At 38.3% G+C, this 19,878-nt stretch overlaps 1 pseudogene; it reads right to left on the reverse strand.

The window, feature by feature from the left end:
- Window positions 1-17,784: 17,784 nt before the first annotated feature.
- On the reverse strand, window positions 17,785-18,507 carry LOC122492774 (annotated as a pseudogene).
- Between the last annotated feature and the right edge of the window lie 1,371 nt (window positions 18,508-19,878).

Genomic DNA, 19,878 nt, shown 5'->3' on the forward strand with positions numbered 1-19,878 from the left:
CGGAAACAGGCTCCAGGCTCCGAGCCATCAGCCCAGAGCCCGTCGCGGGGCTCGAACTCCCGGACCGCGAGATCGTGACCTGGCTGAAGTCGGACGCTTAACCGACTGCGCCACCCAGGCGCCCCAGTTGCCTTTTAGTTTTGTTGGTTGTTTCCTTTGCTGTGCAGAAGCTTTTTATCTTCATAAGGTCCCAGTAATTCACTTTTACTTTTAATTCCCTTGCCTTTGGGGATGTGTCAAGTAAGAGATTGCTGTGGCTGAGGTCAGAGAGGTCTTTTCCTGCTTTCTCCTCTAAGGTTTTGATGGTTTCCTGTCTCACATTCAGGTCCTTTATCCATTTTGAGTTTATTTTTGTGAATGGTGTGAGAAAGTGGTCTAGTTTCATTCTTCTGCATGTTGCTGTCCAGTTCTCCCAGCAACATTTGTAAAAGAGACTGTCTTTTTTCCATTGGATGTTCTTTCCTGCTTTGTCAAAGATGAGTTGGCCATATGTTAGTGGGTCTAGTTCTGGGGTTTCTATTCTATTCCATTGGTCTATGTGTCTGTTTTTGTGCCAATACCATGCTGTCTTGATGATGACAGCTTTGTAGTAGAGGCTAAAGTCTGGGATTGTGATGCCTCCTGCTTTGGTCTTCTTCTTCAAAATTACTTTGGCTATTCGGGGCCTTTTGTGGTTCCATATGAATTTTAGGATTGCTTGTTCTAGCTTCGAGAAGAATGCTGGTGCAATTTTGATTGGGATTGCATTGAATGTGTAGATAGCTTTGGGTAGTATTGACATTTTGACAATATTTATTCTTCCAACCCATAAGCAGGGAATGTCTTTCCATTTCTTTAAATCTTCTTCAATTACCTTCATAAGCTTTCTATAGTTTTCAGCCTACAGATCTTTTACATCTTTGGTTAGATTTATGCCTAGGTATTTTATGCTTCTTGGTGCAATTGTGAATGGGATCAGTTTCTTTATTTGTCTTTCTGTTGCTTCATTATTAGTGTATAAGAATGCAACTGATTTCTGTACATTGATTTTGTATCCTGCAACTTTGCTGAATTCCTGTATCAGTCCTAGCAGACTTTTAGGGGAGTCTATCGGATTTTCCATGTATAATATCATGTCATCTGCAAAAAGCGAAAGCTTGACTTCATCTTTGCCAATTTGGATACCTTTGATTTCCTTTTGTTGTCTGATTGCTGATGCTAGAACTTCCAGCACTATGTTAAACAACAGTGGTGAGAGTGGGCATCCCTGTCGTGTTCCTGATCTCAGGGAAAAAGCTCTCAGTTTTTCCCCGTTGAGGATGATGTTAGCTGTGGGCTTTTCATAAATAGCTTTTATGATCTTTAAGTATGTTCCTTCTATCCCAACTTTCTCAAGGGTTTTTATTAAGAAACGGTGCTGGATTTTGTCAAAGGCCTTTTCTGCATCGATTGACAGGATCATATGGTTCTTATCTTTTTTTTTGTTAATGTGATGTATCACGTTGATTGATTTGCGAATGTTGAGCCAGCCCTGCATCCCAGGAATGAATCCCACTTGATTATGGTGAATAATTCTTTTTATATGCCATTGAATTCGATTTGCTAGTATCTTATTGAGAATTTTTGCATCCATATTCATCAGGGATATTGGCCTGTAGTTCTCTTTTTTTACCTGGTCTCTGTCTGGTTTAGGAATCAAAGTAATACTGGCTTCATGGAATGAGTCTGGAAGTTTTCCTTCCCCTTCTATTTCTTGGAATAGCTTGAGAAGGATAGGTATTATCTCTGCTTTAAACGTCTGGTAGAACTCCCCTGGGAAGCCATCTGGTCCTGGCCTCTTATTTGTTGGGAGATTTTTGATAACCAATTCAATTTCTTCACTGGTGTTGGGTCTGTTCAAGCTTTCTATTTCCTCCTGATTGAGTTTTGGAAGAGTGTGGGTGTTTAGGAATTTGTCCATTTCTTCCAGGTTGTCCAATTACTTGGCATATAATTTTTCATAGCATTCCCTGATAATTGTTTGTATCTCTGAGGGATTGGTTGTAATAATTCAATTTTCATTCATGATTTTATCTATTTGGGTCATCTCCCTTTTCCTTTTGAGAAGCCTGGCTAGAGGTTTGTCAATTTTGTTTATTTTTTCAAAAAACCAACTCTTGGTTTCGTTGATCTGATCTACAGTTTTTTAGATTGTATATTGTTTATTTCTGCTCTGATCTTTATTATTTCTCTTCTTCTACTGGGTTTAGGCTGCCTTTGCTGTTCTGCTTCTATTTCCTTTAGGTGTGCTGTTAGATTTTGTATTTGGGATTTTTCTTGTTTCTAGAGATAGGCCTGGATGCAATGTATTTTCCTCTCAGGACTGCCTTCGCTGCGTCCCAAAGCGTTTGGATTGTTGTATTTTCATTTTTGTTTGTTTCCATATATTTTTTAATTTCTTCTCTACTTGCCTGGTTGACCCACTCATTCTTTAGTAGGGTGTTCTTTAACCTCCATGCTTTTGGAGGTTTTCCAGACTTTTTCCTGTGGTTGATTTCAAGCTTCATATCATTGTGGTCTGAAAGTATGCATGGTATAATTTCAATTTTTGTAAACTTATGAAGGGCTGTTTTGTGACCCAGTATAGGATCTATCTTGGAGAATGTTCCATGTGCACTTGAGAAGAAAGTATATTGTGTTGCTTTGGGATGCAGAGTTCTAAATATATCTGTCAAGTCCATCTGATCCAATGTATCCTTCAGGGCCCTTGTTTCTTTTTTTTCAATGTTTTTTTTTTTTTATTTTTTTATTTTTTTATTTTTGGGACAGAGAGAGACAGAGCATGAACGGGGGAGGGGCAGAGAGAGAGGGAGACACAGAATCAGAAACAGGCTCCAGGCTCCAAGCCATCAGCCCAGAGCCCGACGCAGGGCTCGAACTCCCGGACCGCGAGATCGTGACCTGGCTGAAGTCGGACGTTTAACCGACTGCGCCACCCAGGCGCCCCTCAGGGCCCTTGTTTCTTTATTGACCGTGTGTCTAGATGATCTATCCATTTCTGTAAGTGGGGTGTTAAAGTCCCCTGCAATTACCACATTCTTATCAATAAGGTTGCTTATGTTTATGAGTAATTGTTTTATATATTTGGGGGCTCCTGTATTTGGCGCATAGACATTTATAATTGTTAGCTCTTCCTGATGGATAGACCCTGTAATTATTATATAATGCCCTTCTTCATCTCTTGTTACAGCCTTTAATTTAAAGTCTAGTTTGTCTGATATAAGTATGGCTACTCCAGCTTTCTTTTGGCTTCCAGTAGCATGATAAATAGTTCTCCCTCCCCTCACTCTCAATCTAAAGGTGTCCTCAGATCTAAAATGAGTCTCTTGTAGACAGCAAATCGATGGGTCTTGTTTTTTTATCCATTCTGATACCCTATGTCTTTTTTTGGCGCATTTAATCCATTTACATTCAGTGTTATTATAGAAAGATACGGGTTTAGAGTCATTGTGATGTCTGTATGTTTTATGCTTGTAGTGATGTCTCTGGTACTTTGTCTCACAGGGTGCCCCTTAGGATCTCTTGTAGGGCTGGTTTAGTGGTGATGAGTTCCTTCAGTTTTTGTTTGTTTGGGAAGACCTTTATCTCTCCTTCTATTCTAAATGACAGACTTGCTGGATAAAGGATTCTCGGCTGCATATTTTTTCTGTTTAGCACACTGAAGATCTCGTGCCAATTCTTTCTGGCCTGCCAAGTGTCAGTAGAGAGATCAGTCACGAGTCTTATACGTCTCCCTTTATATGTGAGAGCACGTTTATCCCTTGCTGCTTTCAGAATTTTCTCTTTATCCTTGTATTTTGCCAGTTTCACTATGGTATGTCGTGCAGAAGATCGATTCAAGGTACGTCTGAAGGGAGTTCTCTGTGCCTCTTGGATTTCAATGCCTTTTTCCTTCCCCAGTTCAGGGAAGTTCTCAGCTATAGTTTCTTCAAGTACCCCTTCAGCACCTTTCCCTCTCTCTTCCTCCTCTGGGATACCAATTATGCGTATATTATTTCTTTTTAGTGTATCCCTTAGTTCTCTAATTTTCCCCTCATACTCCTGGAGTTTTTTATCTCTCTCTCTCTCAGCTTCCTCTTTTTCCATAACTTTATCTTCTAGTTCACCTATTCTCTCCTCTGCCTCTTCAATCCGAGCTGTCGTCATTTCCATTTTGTTTTGCATTTTGTTTAAAGCACTTTTCAGCTCCTCGTGACTGTTCCTTAGTCCCTTGATCTCTGTAGCAAGAGATTCTCTGCTGTCCTCTATACTGTTTTCAAGCCCAGCGATTAATTTTATGACTATTATTCTAAATTCACTTTCTGTTATATTATTTAAATCCTTTTTGATCAGTTCATTGGCTGTTGTTATTTCCTAGAGATTCTTCTGAGGGGAATTCTTCCATTTGGTCATTTTGGATAGTCCCTGTAGTGGTGAGGACCTGCAGGGCACTTCCCCTGTGCTGTGGTGTATAACTGGAGTTGGTGGGCGGGGCCGCAGTCCGACCTGATGTCTGCCCCCAGCCCACCGCTGGGGCCACAGTCAGACTGGTGTGTGCCTTCTCTTCCCCTCTCCTAGGGGCGGGATTCACTGTGGGGTGGCGTGGCCCATCTGGGCTACTTGCACACTGCCAGGCTTGTGATGCTGGGGATCTGGCGTATTAGCTGGGGTGGGTAGGCAAGGTGCACGGGGGTAGGAGGGGCAGGCTTAGCTCGCTTCTCCTTAGGTGATCCACTTCATGAGGGGCCCTGTGGCAGCGGGGGGGGGGGGAGTCAGATCCGCTGCCACAGGTTTGGCTCCGCAGAAGCACAGAGTTGGGTGTTTGCGCACAGCGAGCAAGTTCCCTGGCAGGAACTGGTTCCCTTTGGGATTTTGGCTGGGGGATGGGCGGGCGAGATGGCGCTGGCGAGCGCCTTTGTTCCCCACCAAACTGAGCTCTGTTGTCCGGGGGCTCAGCAGCTCTCCCTCCCTTTGTCCTCCAGCCTTCCCGCTTTCTGAGCAGAGCTGTTAACTTATGACCTCCCAGACGCTAAGTCGCGCTTGCTGTCGGAACACAATCTGTCAGGCCCCTCCGCTTTTGCCAGCCAGATCGGGGGCTCTGCTTGGCCGGTGAGCCACCCCTCTGCCCCGGCTCCCTCCCGCCAGTCCGTGGAGCATGCACCGCCTCACCGTCCTTCCTATCCTCTTCCGTGGGCCTCTCGTCTGCGCTGGGCTCCAGAGACTCCATTCTGCTAATCCTCTGGCAGTTTTCTAGGTTATTTAGGCAGGTGTAGGTGGAATCTAAGTGATCAGCAGGACGCGCGGTGAGCCCAGTGTCCTCCTATGCCGCCATCTTCCCTCTCTCCTCCGGCAAGTTCTTTCTTGAAGGGAGTTCTGAGCAGTCAGCATCCATGGCTGCCACAGGCCACCCTTTATGCTTCTTGGCAGCAGCTCCTCCAGGGTTCTAATGAGCCTCCATTCCTAGTGAAAAAGTCACAGTTTCCAGCTGATATTCATTGTCTTTCGTCCTCCAGTGAACGTTCTAAATCCTCCCCTTCCCTAGCTACCACTTCTCTGGCCTCAGTGACTTGTCTGTTGGTTTTTCCCTAAAGCTAATTCCTGAGGAGTCTGAGCCTCAGAGAACCATCACAAACAAAACTCTATGCCCATTGAAAAAATAACTCCCCATTTCTCCATCCCTTCAGCGCCTGGTAACTGCTATTCTACTTTCTGTTACTATGAATTTGCCAATTTTAGGTACCTCATAGAAGTGGAATCATACAATATTTGTCCTTCTGCGAGTGGCTTATTTCACTCAGCATGTCTTCAAGTTTCATCCATGTCATAGCGTGTGTGAGAAGATGGCTTTAAATTTTTTTTTTAATTTTAACTTGTTTTATTTTCTATTTCTTAAAATTTACATCTGAATTAGTTAGCATATAGTGCAACAATGGTTTCAGTAGATTCCTTAATCCCCCTATCCATTTAGCCCATCCCTCCTCCCACAACCCCTCCAGTAACCCTCATTTTGTTCTCCATATTTGTGAGTCTCTTCTGTTTTGTCCCCCTCCCTGTTTTTTTTTTTATTTTTGTTTCCCTCCCTTTATATTCATCTGTTTTGTATCTTAAAGTCCTCATGAGTGAAGTCATATGATTTTTGTCTTTCTCTGATTGACTAATTTCACTTAGCATAATACCCTCCAGTTCCATCCACGTAGTTGCAAATGACAAGGTTTCATTCTTTTTGATTGCCAAGTAATACTCCATTGTATATATATCCTACATCTTCTTTATCCATTCATCCATAGGTGGACATTTGGGCTCTTTCCAAATAGACTTTGGCTATTGTTGATAGTGCTGCTATAAACATGGGGGTGCATGTGTCCCTTCGAAACAGCACACCTGTATCCCATGGATAAATGCCTAGTAGTGCAATTGCTGAGTCATAGGGTAGTTCTATTTTTAGTTTTTTGAGGAACCTCCATACTGTTTTCCAGAGTGGCTGCACCACCTTGCATTCCCACCAACAATGCAAAAGAGATCCTCTTTCTCCGCATCCTCGCCAACATCTGTTGTTGCCTGAGTTGTGAATGTTAGCTATTCTGACAGGTTTAGGTGGTATCTCATTGTGGTTTTGATTTGTATTTCTTTGATGATGAGTGATGTTGAGCATTTTTTCATGTGCCGGTTGGCCATCTGGATGTCTTCTTTGGAGAAGTGTCTATTCATGTCTTTCGCCCATTTCTTCAGTGGATTATTTGTTTTTTGGGTGTTGAGTTTGATAAGTTCTTTATAGATTTTGGATACTAACCCTTTATCTGGTATGTCATTTGCAAATATCTTCTCCCATTCTGTTGGTTGCCTTTTAGTTTTGCTGATTGTTTCCTTTGCTGTGTAGAAGGTTTTTATTTTGATGAGGTCCCAGTAGTTCCCCTAAAAAATTTTTTAATTGAAGTATCACATACAAAGAGAAAAGTTGATAACTCCTTCACCACTTAAACACATCAGGGTAAGCAACACCTAGATAAAAAATCTAAAATTACTAGTGCTACAGAAGACCCCCTTGTACTCCTTTCCAGTCATAACTCCCAGTGGTAACCTCTATCTTAACTTTTAAGAGTATAAATTTTGCCTACTTTTTAACTTATGAAGCCACACAGTATTTACTATTTTTGATATGCTTTCTTTTTTATTATATTTGGTAGTATTCATCCTAATTGTACATATTTATAGTTTTTAAAATTCTCATTCCTTTATAGTATTCTATCAAAGAATATTTTGATATTCTATTGATGTAACAGAATCACAATTTATCCATTAAACTATTGATGGATACTTAGGTAGTTCCTGTCTTTAGTATTATAAATAGTGCTGCTCTGAACATTTTTATGCATATCTTTTGGTGAACACATGAAAAAATTTATATTACTTATATGCATATATAGTTTATTGAATATATGGTATATAACATGAATATATAATGTGAACATATTATATATATACCTAGACATATGTAGTCAGAAGTGGAAACATTGGGTCACAGAATAGGCATGTATATATATATGTTTAGCTTTAGTTGCTTTCCAAAATGGTTTATGCATTTAGAAACAGGCACATTTAGGGGTGCTTGGGTGGCTCAGTTGGTTAAGCATCCAACTTCTGATTTCAGCTCAGGTCATGATCTCATGGTCTTGGGATTGAGCCCCACGTTGGGCTCTATGCTCAGCATGGATTCATCTCCTCTTTCTCTCTCTGTCCCTCCCCTGCTTGTGCACACTCTCCTTCTCTCAAAATAAATAAAAACAACAAACAAGCAAATAAACATTTAAAAAAAAGTCACATTTAAGCTGTGGCCTGAAGGACAACAGGGAGTGGAAGCTGCACTGATATTTCTGTACTAACATCTCTCCATTGCTGTGCCAAAAATGTATCCTTTCTTAAAGTGGTTCCAGTCCAATGGGAGAAGTCCTCCACCTCCTTCTGGCTGTGGCCTCCCAGTGACACTTGAGTGAGATGAGCCTCTGTCATTGTGGTCAGATCCAGGGAGACAGGAGATGCTGACTGATGACTCAACCCCCTTGGCTCCACTTTCCAGAACTCCACTCACCACATCAGTGAGCCTGGCACTAGGGGGAGACTAAACACAACCATGGTGTTGATATCAGTACTAGCAGAGATGTCAAGAGTGAAAGCCTGAGAAGAGGAGGAGAGAATTGGGGTAAATATGTCAATGGAAAAAAGATCAAGCGAGGGACTTGAAAGTCATGTCTAAAGAATTGTTTAAGTAACAGTGGCAAATGAAACACAAATCTCTATTGCTAAAATAAGCAGTGGGTACCTATTTCAGATTCCTAAGCATCTTTTCGGGAGGTCTTGGGACTCAGAGTTTTGCCAATTGTGTGGCCTGGGATGAGAGCCATCAACAGAGGTTGGAATTCAGGGTTTTCTTCTCAACAGAATTGAAAGGAGGCCAAAAAAGTTGGCCACAGTAATGTCTATAAATGCTGTGCGAGTGTGAAGGACTGATTCTTTGTCCTGGTTCAGGAAGTATAAATAAAACTGGTAGAAATTTGTCATTTTGAGGAAAAGTTTCCAGTGGGAAAGAGAAAGGTTTACTGGTTTTGCCCTTCAGTGGTTTAGAATTTCCTCAGGACATAGAGGTTCCGGTGTGTTTCTTTGAGGTGCTGCTCATATTGTCCTATCTTTTGAAAAGAAGAAACAGAACAAAAATTATTGGTGTGTTAAGGTGGGATTTCATTCTCATCTATATGGTCACAAGTCACTGATGCCTTTTTGAATTGTTTGTGTCTTTAAGGTTGCCAAACAGGTGTGCAGCAAACTGCCCTTAAGTACAATGCTCAGGGCCAGAAAGGATTGTGTCTTATGTCAAAATCTCTTCTGGTTATTTTTCTTTCTTTAGTATGTTCAAAAAGTGAGATTTTAATAGTATCTCAGGGTCATCATTCTGAGCTTGAGCTCAGTGCTCATCTTTTATAGATTAGAGCTGTAGATGGAGAAAGTATTAAAGATTGAAATGTATCTATCCTCCAACAGTTGTGTGTATGTGTGTTCTAACAGAATTTCTTGTTCTAACAAAATAACTCTCTTTCACTTATTTGTGTCTCCTATGAGTCCTCTGGGAAAATAAAGGTTAAATTAGCTTAGAAAATTCTGATTGGTTGTCTCCCACTTATAGTGGTTTCCCTATAATTAGAGATGAGGGGAACAAGGGAGAAAGATCCCATTTAAACATTGGGCCCCACTTGATACAGTCTGTATGATGCATCACATTCAAATAAATACAAGTTTGACAATAGAGACTAATCAGAAGGTAATTCGAATATTTGACAAGACTCTCAAAGAATGACAAAATAATATCTAGGAGAACTCCTTAAAATTACTTCATCACTCGTCCTATTCCCTACCCACTCTAAAGTTCTTTCCAAAGACTCTCTCAGCCCACCAAATCTATTTATCATCCCTATATACACTCAGAGTTCTGGTCTCCACGCCCCGCCTCCCCCACAGCTCCCCCCCGCCCCACAACAAAGAAGGTTTTTTTTTTCTCTTTTTAAGATTAAAAAATAAATATCCTCAGGCTATTATCTTCCAATGCCAGGAGGTAAGCACATAGTCACAGAGGGGCAAAGTTGAGAACTCTCACACAATAATGCTTTTGGCACCACTTGAGCATTTTTTAACGGACTATATTCCTGTCACTAAATGGCAAAACATTTTTTTTTGCAGTAAGAGGCAAGGTTGACAGTTACCAAAATCCACATTTTTTGAAGACTGGAGGAAGGAAAGAGTTGAAATGGTACAAAATGAACAACAAATTTGAGCACAGATATAATTCTGCTTAGACCCACCTTTCCCCTGGAGGCTGTATTTCTTGAAACCTGAAAACATAAACCAGTAAGTCATCCCCTTGTAAATTCACCTACTTTTCTTGAGGGGCTGGGATGGGCTAAGGCCAGTATTTAACATTGAACCTGAAGTAGGATAGTTAAAGTGCTTTACTTGATGTATCCAAAAACTAGAGCAGGCAGAGAAGGAGTCTAAGAGCATGCAAAGTAAAGACATAAACAATATGATTTGATAAGATATAAGCATAATAAAAAGTTAGAAAAGAAGAAATACCAAATACACACTAAATGTAAATGTGCTGAAGAGATTGCCAGATAAGAGTGTTTTCATAGTGTGGCAGAATAAGTAAAATGTTTCCTCAAAAAACACTATATTGAGAAAATTTCCATGTCATTTATATTTGTCTAGAAAGAGCTTTTTTGAGAGTACCTAGATGTCTTGGGATTAAACTTCTCAGCTCTTAGGGAAGGAAGTAATTGCTTGTTCATTTATTAACTTAGAATAAGTTCAAATAAAATTTACTGTAAAAGCACAGTATTAGGCAATAGAAGTAGGACATAGAATAAAACCAACATGGTCTTTACTCTCTTGGAACTTACAATATATAACAGGGAAGACATTGAATAGGTTATTACTCATTCAGACATTGAATATATGCAGTGAGAGTTATGATGGAGAAGTGCATGGTGCTTTTCAAGCTAGTCAGGGAAGGCTTTATAGAAGAATATGATTTAAAAAAAAAAGACAGAGTTGCCTTCCTTTCTCTGGCATATTAAACCAAGTAAATATGTGTTGAGTAATTAAGGTGTTACTACTATAACCTCTGGGCATAGTCTTTCTCCTTTGCCTAAAAAGCATACATTAACATCAGATTAAGTGAAGAGCTTATAAAATGCATGATGGCACACTGACCAATCAAAACATGCCAAGCATTCTTTTTCAGAGGATTGGGAAAGAGATTCATTTTGAAATAATTATCTGGCAATAGGTTCAACCTGAAAAAAACAAACATGAAGCCATAACTGTTTTCCAACAAAACTGTAGACCTATTCTACTTTCTGAAATTGTATATCTCTTTCATAGCACTGGAAGGTCAATACCATGTTTTATGTTCTAAGGGTAAAAACATAATGTCTGTTTTATTTCACGACATGAATTGAAACATTTGTGGGACAGGATGTTGTTTTGGTTGAATAGGTTGTTCAAGGTTCCTTAGGAGTTTTATCCAGTAACTGCTTTCAGCTTTAAGGTATTAATGTTTCCACTTGGTTCTCAGGTCCAAAGACTGCGTAAGCAGATTTTTCTGTTTTTGATCCTTTGTGCTACTGCTAGTGTGGTTTAAGGTAATCAGTCATATAACTGAAAGTAATAAAGGACTCTGGCTAAGAGTTTTTACACAAATAAAACATGCATTGGGCTTGAGTGGAGATGGCAATTATTCAAGGATTGCAGGAATAACTTCAAGTCAAACCTCAAAAATGTCCCAGATTTGTAACTCATGAGCTGGTTGGGAAGGCTGTCCCTCATGTTAATTCAGGTAAGATGCTGGCCAGGCTTATGTTAGGGCAACTAGAGTGCCTGATGGGAAAAATAAAATGACCTGATTCCCTTGGGCTATTCAGCAAGTCTCTACTCCTCCTTCAGGAATCTACCTGCCAGACTCTACAAGGAAAACCTGCTCTACTCCCATCTTTCCCTGGGGACCTTGTATTTAGGAACACAATTAAGAAGTCAGGTTTGTCATAAACTGTTTTCGATCAGGACCCTTTCCCCTTGGGGTCTATCACTCCTATCTGCCAGTTCTCAGAACTATACTGCTACCCTCTAGAGGCTCAAAGTTCACCACATTGAAGCCCTACTTTGGTTTTCCCTATTTGGCCCAATATTGCTAATGATAATTCTCCCCAATTTTTTTGCTTCCCCACTACATTAGTTTACTGTTGTTTCAACAAGTTACCATAATCTTAGGGCTTAAAACAGCACAAATTTATTATCAGACAGTCCTGAAGGTCAGAAGTCTGAAATGGTGTCATTGGGTTAAAATCAGGGTGTCAGCAGGGCTGCATTCCTTCCTGGAGATTTTAGGAGAGAATCCATTTTCTTGCTTTTTCCGTGCTTTCCTCATGGCCTATGGCTCCCTTCCATCTTCAAAGCCAGCAGTGGCTGGTGGAGGCTTTCTCTTATATATCTCTCTGACTTTGCTTTTGTCATCATATTTCACTCTGACTCTTACTTTCCTCCTTTTACTTTCAATTTTTATGTCTGTGATCACTTTGGGCCCACCTGAATAACCCAGGATAATTTCCTTATTTTGAGGTCAGCCTTAATTCCTTCTTTCGTCTTCACTCTCTCTTGCTGTGTAACGTAACTTATTCACAGGTTCTGGAAATTAGGGCATGAACATCTTTCTAGAGTCTTTAATCTACCATACTCATCTTTAATTTTGCAGTCAAGAATTTTATTTCTCCAATGATTCCCTACAAAGCTGAAAAACAGACCTGATAATTGAACTCAATAGAAGATGTTAAAGGCAAACATGTAGGACATGTCCCCACTCATTCTCCTGTGTCTGTTTACATATCATGAGTCAGCCATAGTCCTTTCCTATACAGAACCCAAATGAGTCTTCAGAATCTTTTTAACATAGTATTCTTGGTAACCCCTTCCAGTTGGTCAGATTCAGTGTTAAGATGAAACTCATTTGATATTGCTGCTTTAGTGGGTTACTTCTTCCTTTTAATTGGGAACTTCCAGATATGCAATATTTTAACCCAAAGGGATACTTTTAATGGTAAACTTTAGAGTACCAGTAATCAACCCGTGGAGACAAGTGTGCTTAGGAGGTTTTCCTGGAATCTTTTAAGATATAATACCTGTGCCAATTCCTGTTCCCCTCTTTCTAAGGCCACCTCTGCACAGGGAACAGGATTGGATGATCTAGGACAAAGTTTCTCAATCTCAGCATTGCAGGCATTTTGCATGGGATAATCCTCTGTTGTGAGTGCTGTCTGTGCATTGTAGGATGTTTAGTAGCATCTCTGGCCTTTACCCACTTTGCCAGTAGCACTTCTCCACTGAAAAACATCTTTAGACATTGTCAGATATACTCAAGGCAACAAAATAGCCCCCAGTTGAGAACCACTGCTCTAGTAGAATGAAGTGGAAACCACCTATTTCTGGAATTAATGTTAGAAAGATATACTTTTGTTTTGTTGTGATTCTTTGCCTTCCTTTTGGCTTTTATTTAATGGCATTTCCATTTCTTTGCCAATTGAAGACCCCATCAACAATATCATTTCCCCAAGTCTTCATTTCAGATATCCAAATCTCAGACCAGAGTGGAAGCCCTTTTGTTAGCAAGGGTGTAACATGAGCACAAATATTGATTCTACCCATTTTAAGTCTCATCTCAGGAATACTCCTTTAATAATCATTCTCTGCCCTCTTCTGAACTGCTGTTGGCTAAACCTCCAATGACTGTTATCATATACATTTGGTAGTCCTGGTCATTTTATTTATGGATACATGGCTGACCCGAAATAGAATACTTTGAGAATAGTTTTTATATCTTACTTATGTACAGTATCCTGAACATACTAGGTACTTAACAATTACTTTTTTAAAAAGGTTTACATATTTCTTACACACAATTTATTTTTTTTTTAATTTTTTTTAACATTTATTTTTGAGACAGAGAGAGACAGAGCATGAACAGGGGAGGGGCAGAGAGAGAGGGAGACACAGAATCTGAAACAGGCTCCAGGCTCTGAGCTGTCAGCCCAGAGCCCGACACGGGGCTAGAACTCACAGACCGTGAGATCATGACCTGAGCTGAAGTCGGACGCTTAACCAACCAAGCCACCCAGGCGCCCCTCTTCCACACAATTTAAAGAGCCAAATAAAACCGTTGAGGCTTATGAAAAGTAACAGAGTTATGATTCTCTCTTACCACTCTCCCATTTTCCAGAATGTAGAAACAATCATTTTTACCTTTTTTAGAATGTCTTGGTGTTTAACTCTATGTTGCTAAATAATGCCTGTATTGCTGCCTCTTTTTTCAGTTTTAGGCAGTATCTATGTAGGGATTTATCTCTCTTTACATACATACAGACTAGCAATTTTCAGGAAATAAAAGTTATATTATTAATATGTACTTCCCAGTACAATCTTGCAATATGGTTATACCATTGTTTTCAGTTGAATAATTTTCACTGTTTATGCATGTCATTTAGTATATAAGTGCTTTTCATAGCTGCACTGCATAGCATATGATTATTTCTATTCCTTTTCTGTACATTTTATAAAGTTAATACACCTCTACAATCCTTAATTTACAATTTCAAAATTCAAAAAGCTCTGAAGACCAAAACCAAAACCAAATAAAACAAAATTTTACATTGGCAGAAAATTCATTTGACAGCAACATCTGATTTGAACATATCTGGCTACTTATAGTTCTTACTTATGCTACCTGGTGTGATTATTTAGATGCTTTGCTGAAGAAATTTTGATGTGTTTGATTATAGTGATTATAGCAAGTGATCCACTTGGGGAGTTATAGAAAATATATCTATCCACCATATTTCTAAAATCTGAAAAAATCTAAAATTTGAAATATATCCTTCCCCAAAGGGTTCAGATAAGTGATTGTCTCATTTTGTTTTCTTTCTTAAAATTCCTTTTCACAATTTTATACTATGAAATACAACAAACTTACAGGAAAGTGCATAAAACATAAGTGTACAATTTAATGAATATTTGTAAAATGAACGTGTGTTTAACTATCACCTAGGTCAAATAGTACAAGATTCCCAGCACCCAAGAAGCTCCAAGCATTTCCCTTCTCAATCATCATCCTCTCCCATGCCATTAGTGGTAACCACTAACCTAACTTTTATGTATTAATTTTCTTGGTTTTCATTTTAGTTTTGCCACCAAATTATACATCCCTAAACAAATAGTTTTGTCTGTTTTTTAACTTTAGATAAATTAAATCACACCCACAATACATGTATTTATATTATATATATATATATATACACACACACACACACACACACACACATACATATAGTGCCTGACTTTAATTTTCCATTTAAAATTTCTCTGAAATTGGGGCGCCTGGGTGGCTCAGTCGGTTAAGCGTCCGACTTCAGCTCAGGTCATGATCTCACGGTCCGTGAGTTCGAGCCCCGCGTCGGGCTCTGTGCTGACAGCTCAGAGCCTGGGGCCCATTTCAGATTCTGTGTCTCCCTCTCTCTTGCCCCTCCCCTGTTCATTCTCTGTCTCTCTCTGTCTCAAAAATAAACTTTAAAAAAAAAGAAATTTCTCTGAAATAAATTTATAGAAAAGTTGAAAATATGGTACATAATTTTTTTTACACTATACGAGAATAAACTGCTAATATGTCCCATATAATTCTCCATAATGCCCCTTACTTCTGGGATACTTTAGTATGTGTTTCTTTTTTTTTTTCTTTAAAAATTTATTTTTTTTAATTTTATTTTTTATTTTTAAAAATTTACATCCAAATTAGTTAGCATATAGTGAACCAGTGATTTCAGGAGTAGATTAGTATGTGTTTCTTATAAACAAGAACATTCTATTGTATAACCTCAATACAACTATCAAGGAAAATTAGCATTGGTACCATACCATCTAATCCTTAGATTCCATTCAAGTTTTGCACATTGTCTCAATACTGTCTTTTATACCTACTCCCTAATTTGCAATTCCAAAATTCAAAACCTCCAGTTCAGAATCACACACTCTTGAGGCTTCTTCAATTCAATTCAAAACAGTTCCTCCAATTTTCTTTGACTGTCATAACCATGAAGCTTTTGCAGATTATAGGTCAATTATTTTTAAAATGTCGATCCATTTAAGCTTATCTGATATTTACTCTTGATTATATTTACTTTATGCATCTTTGCCAAGAAAATTATAAAAGTGATGTTATGTTCATGGGGCGCCTGGGTGGCTCAGTTGGTTAAGCGTCGACATCAGCTCAGGTCATGATCTCCCCGTTAGTGGGTTCAAGCCCCACATTGAGCTCAGTGCTGACAACTCAGAGCCTGCAGCCTGCTTCGGATTCTGTGTCTTCCTCTCCCTCTGCCGCTCCCCTGCTTGCACTCTGTCTCTCTGTCTCTCTCTCAAAAATAAAGATTTTTTAAAAATTAAAAAAAAGTGATGTTATGTTCTTTTCATTGCATTCTACCAGGTGGCATATAGTTTCTATTTGTTCTGTTATTGATGTTGTTAGTTTTGATCACTTGATTAAGGTAGTTAAGTTTGCTAGCCTTCTCAGCTGCAAATTTACTCTTTTGTCCTTTATAATCAACAGATATTTTGTGGGGAGATTCTTTGATCATATTGAAGTACCTCATTTAAATATCTTATGAAACTCAGCTTATTAATTTTTAAATTTATGTTGAGTCATGGTTTCCAATTTTATTCAAAGGATTATAGTGCTTTAACATATGATTTACTGTGATGCTTAAATCATCCCAGATGTGTGGGATAGTCCCTTCAAGACAGGTCTTTGCCATTTTGACATATCACCATCATTCTTTAAGCCATTCCTTATTTTCTGGCACAAAAAGAAAGAATATTCCAGGATCATGTTCTACTTTTCCTGACCTTATCTTGAAACTGACTATTTCTCCAAGAAATTTAATTCCAAGATTCCACTTCGTGGATTTAGAGAATAAGATCTGCATACTAGATGTGCTTATTGCTTTTGAAGGTATTACTGCTCACATGTTCTCTTAGTGGACATAGCTAGAGAATATATGTATGTGTATGTATACATTTATATGTATATATGTATGTATATATGCATATGTATGCATATATATCATATATATATAATATTCATTCTCTGTTTTTATCTTATTTTCCCTTCCCTTCCCTTCCCCTATGTTCATCTGTTTAGTTTCTTAAATTCTACATATGAGTGAAATCATATGATATTTGTCTTTCTCTGACTGGCTTATTTAACATATCATAAAACAGAGAGACAAACCCTAAGAGACTCTTAAATACAGAGAACAAACTGATGGTTGCTGGAGGGGTGTTAGATGGGGGGATGGGTTAAATGGGTGATGGACATTAAGAAGGGCACTTGGGATAAGCACTGTTATATGTAAGTGATAAATCACTAAATTCTACTCCTAAAACCATTATTATACTATATGTTAACTAATTTGGATTTAAATAAACAAAATAAAATAATAAAATAAAATATATTCACATATAACAATACACATTTACATCTATATTTACCTATCAATCTATGTGTTGAAAACTATGAATCTACAGTGACAACTCTAATTTTATTTTAGCACCACAAGGTTCATTCTAGTTTCCCTTCTTTCCACACATTTACTCCCTTTCTCCCAACAGGAAACTGATTCCATTATCCTTAACAGATTTACTCAATTGATCAATTTCTTTTATGCAATCCCATCACTGCTGCTCGTTCCTCTCCCACTTTTACGCTGTCATCATTTTACTGGTGCTCTGACACCATGCAATGGGCCTGTGACCAGCCTTATGACCCTTGTTAATCCCTCCACTTTACTCTTCCTACGTGACCACTGATCTTCTATGTATCTCTATAAATGAGTTTGAATTTTCTAGAATTTTATGTAAATGGAATCACACAGTGATTCTTTCATTCAGCATAAGTAATTTAAGATTCACTCATGTTGTTATATCACTAGTTCCTGCCCTGTTATTGCTGAGCCTTCCATTGTATGGATATACCACAATTTATCTATTCATCTGCTGATAGACATTTGAGTTGTCTCCACGTTTTGGCTATTAAAAATAAAGCCATATGCTTCATGTGCAAGTCTTTGTGTGGACATGTATCTCCCTTTCTCTTGGGTAAATACCTAGGAATTAAATGACTGGATAGTATTATAGGTATAGTTTAACTTTTTTTTTTTTTTTTTGGTCACACATCTGCCTTTATTGTGAGCAGCAAATGGGACACTTCCAGCAATAGTAAAAAAATTAATTTGCAAAAGCAGATATTCAGTGAAGCCACCTGGTTGGAACCATTGGGAGCCCATACATAGATGACAACCCAGAGCAACAGGAAGAGGACTCCAAAGCCCATGAAAAGCAAGGCCACCAAGTAGATGAGAAGCTGTTTGTAGATAAATGTACTTAGTGGAGGTAACCTCATAAATGAAGAACCAGGCAGTGAAGAACATGCCAATGGTCAACAGCACCACAGTCAGACGGGAGAGGACAACCAAAGTTCATTGGGTTGGTGTATCTGCTCATGGCCTCAGTGTCCATTTTGCCAGGCAAAGGGTGATCCACCACCACCACCAGAATAACACATTGGCAGAAGCGGTATATGTTTAACTTTTAAAGAAACTGCCAAAATGTTTTTCAATGTGGTTGTGCCATTTTACATGCAGACCAGCAGTGTATGAAAGTTTCAGTTTTCTACATCCCACCCACACTCATAAAGTCTGTCTTTTAAATTTTAGCCATTCTAGTGGAACCTCATTGTGCTTTTAATTTGCATTTCCCTAATGACCAATGATATTGAAATCATTTTCATGTGCCTTTTATAGATCTTCTTTGGTGAAATATCTGATTAAATCTTTTACCTAATTTTTAATTGTCTTGTTTTTTTCTCTTATAGCTGAGCTTTGAGTGTTCTTTATATAATCTGGATACAAGTCTTTTATCAGATATATGCTTTGCAAAGATTTTTCCCAGTATGTCTCTTGCCTTTTCATTCTCATTCTTTTATTTAATTTTCATTCTTTCATTTAAAGAAAAATGGTGTATTTTTACAGAGCAAAAGTTTTAAATTTTGTTGAAGTCCAATTTATGAATTTGTTATGAATTGTTTTTGGCATCATATCTAAGAAATCTCCACTTAACCCAAGGTCACCATAAGTATTTGTTATTTTTTTGCTGTCATAAGTGGTAATCCTCTTTAATGTCAATTTCCAAATCTCTGTTGTCAGTATATAGGTGTAATGCTATATAGTTCCTCTCCATCATGTCTGGAGGCACATAATGCCAGTTTTTCCCACTCATAGTAATTCTTAGATTTGAGTTTTTATTTTTGAGTTTTTATTTTTGGACTATCATTATGAAAAATGGATTTGTATATATTTGATATACTTCAATTCATTGGAGCCATTATTTTTTTAGATGCTTAAGTTGTCCCATCTTTGGTCAGTATGAGCCCCTTCTAATTGGCTCCTGTGTTCTTTCAGTATGACACTAGTAGCCATTGATAACTTTCTTGCTTTCAGGCTGGACAAGATATCTCTGATTCATCCTGTACATTTGGTGTTACAGATTTGGAACTGCCATCACTAAAAGGTGCTCTGGTTCTCTTTTTGGAGAAATAGTATAATGAGATTACAATCTAGATACAAAGGGCATTCATTACTCCTGGAGTGTCATTGTTTATTTTGGTGGTGTAATTTCATGAACAGAAGTATTTAGTTTAAATTTTGTCAAATTTATTAATATTTTAATTAATATTAGCCTTATACTTTTTTTTGTGTTTTGTTTGGGACTATATCCTTACCCTGAAGTTCTGAAAATATTCACCTATATTATCTTCTAAAAGGGTTTATTATTTTGCCTTTCCTATTCAGTGCCATAAGCTAGGTGGAATTGATTTTGATTTCATTGCATAGTAAGTGTTCCAATATCATTTTTCCCCAAAAGGATGCTCAACGTTCCTGTCATTATGTACTGAAAAGACCACCCACTTCTAACTACTCTACATTATTATTATGACTTGTCATAAGTCAAGTACCCATATACGTGTAGGTCAGTTTCTGGAGCACACATATTTTATTTGATTTGTCTATTGGCCTGTTCTTGCACCACTACCTTCTTTTATTTTTTTTTGTTTATTTTTATTTTTTAAAATATAATGTATTGTCAAATTTATTTCCATACAACACCCAGTGCTCATCCCAACAGGTGCCTTCCTCAATGTCCATCACCCACTTTCCCCTCCCCTGTACCCCTCATCAACCCTCA

This window comes from Prionailurus bengalensis, chromosome D2 (genome assembly GCF_016509475.1).
Source record: "Prionailurus bengalensis isolate Pbe53 chromosome D2, Fcat_Pben_1.1_paternal_pri, whole genome shotgun sequence".
Lineage (NCBI taxonomy): Eukaryota > Metazoa > Chordata > Mammalia > Carnivora > Felidae > Prionailurus > Prionailurus bengalensis.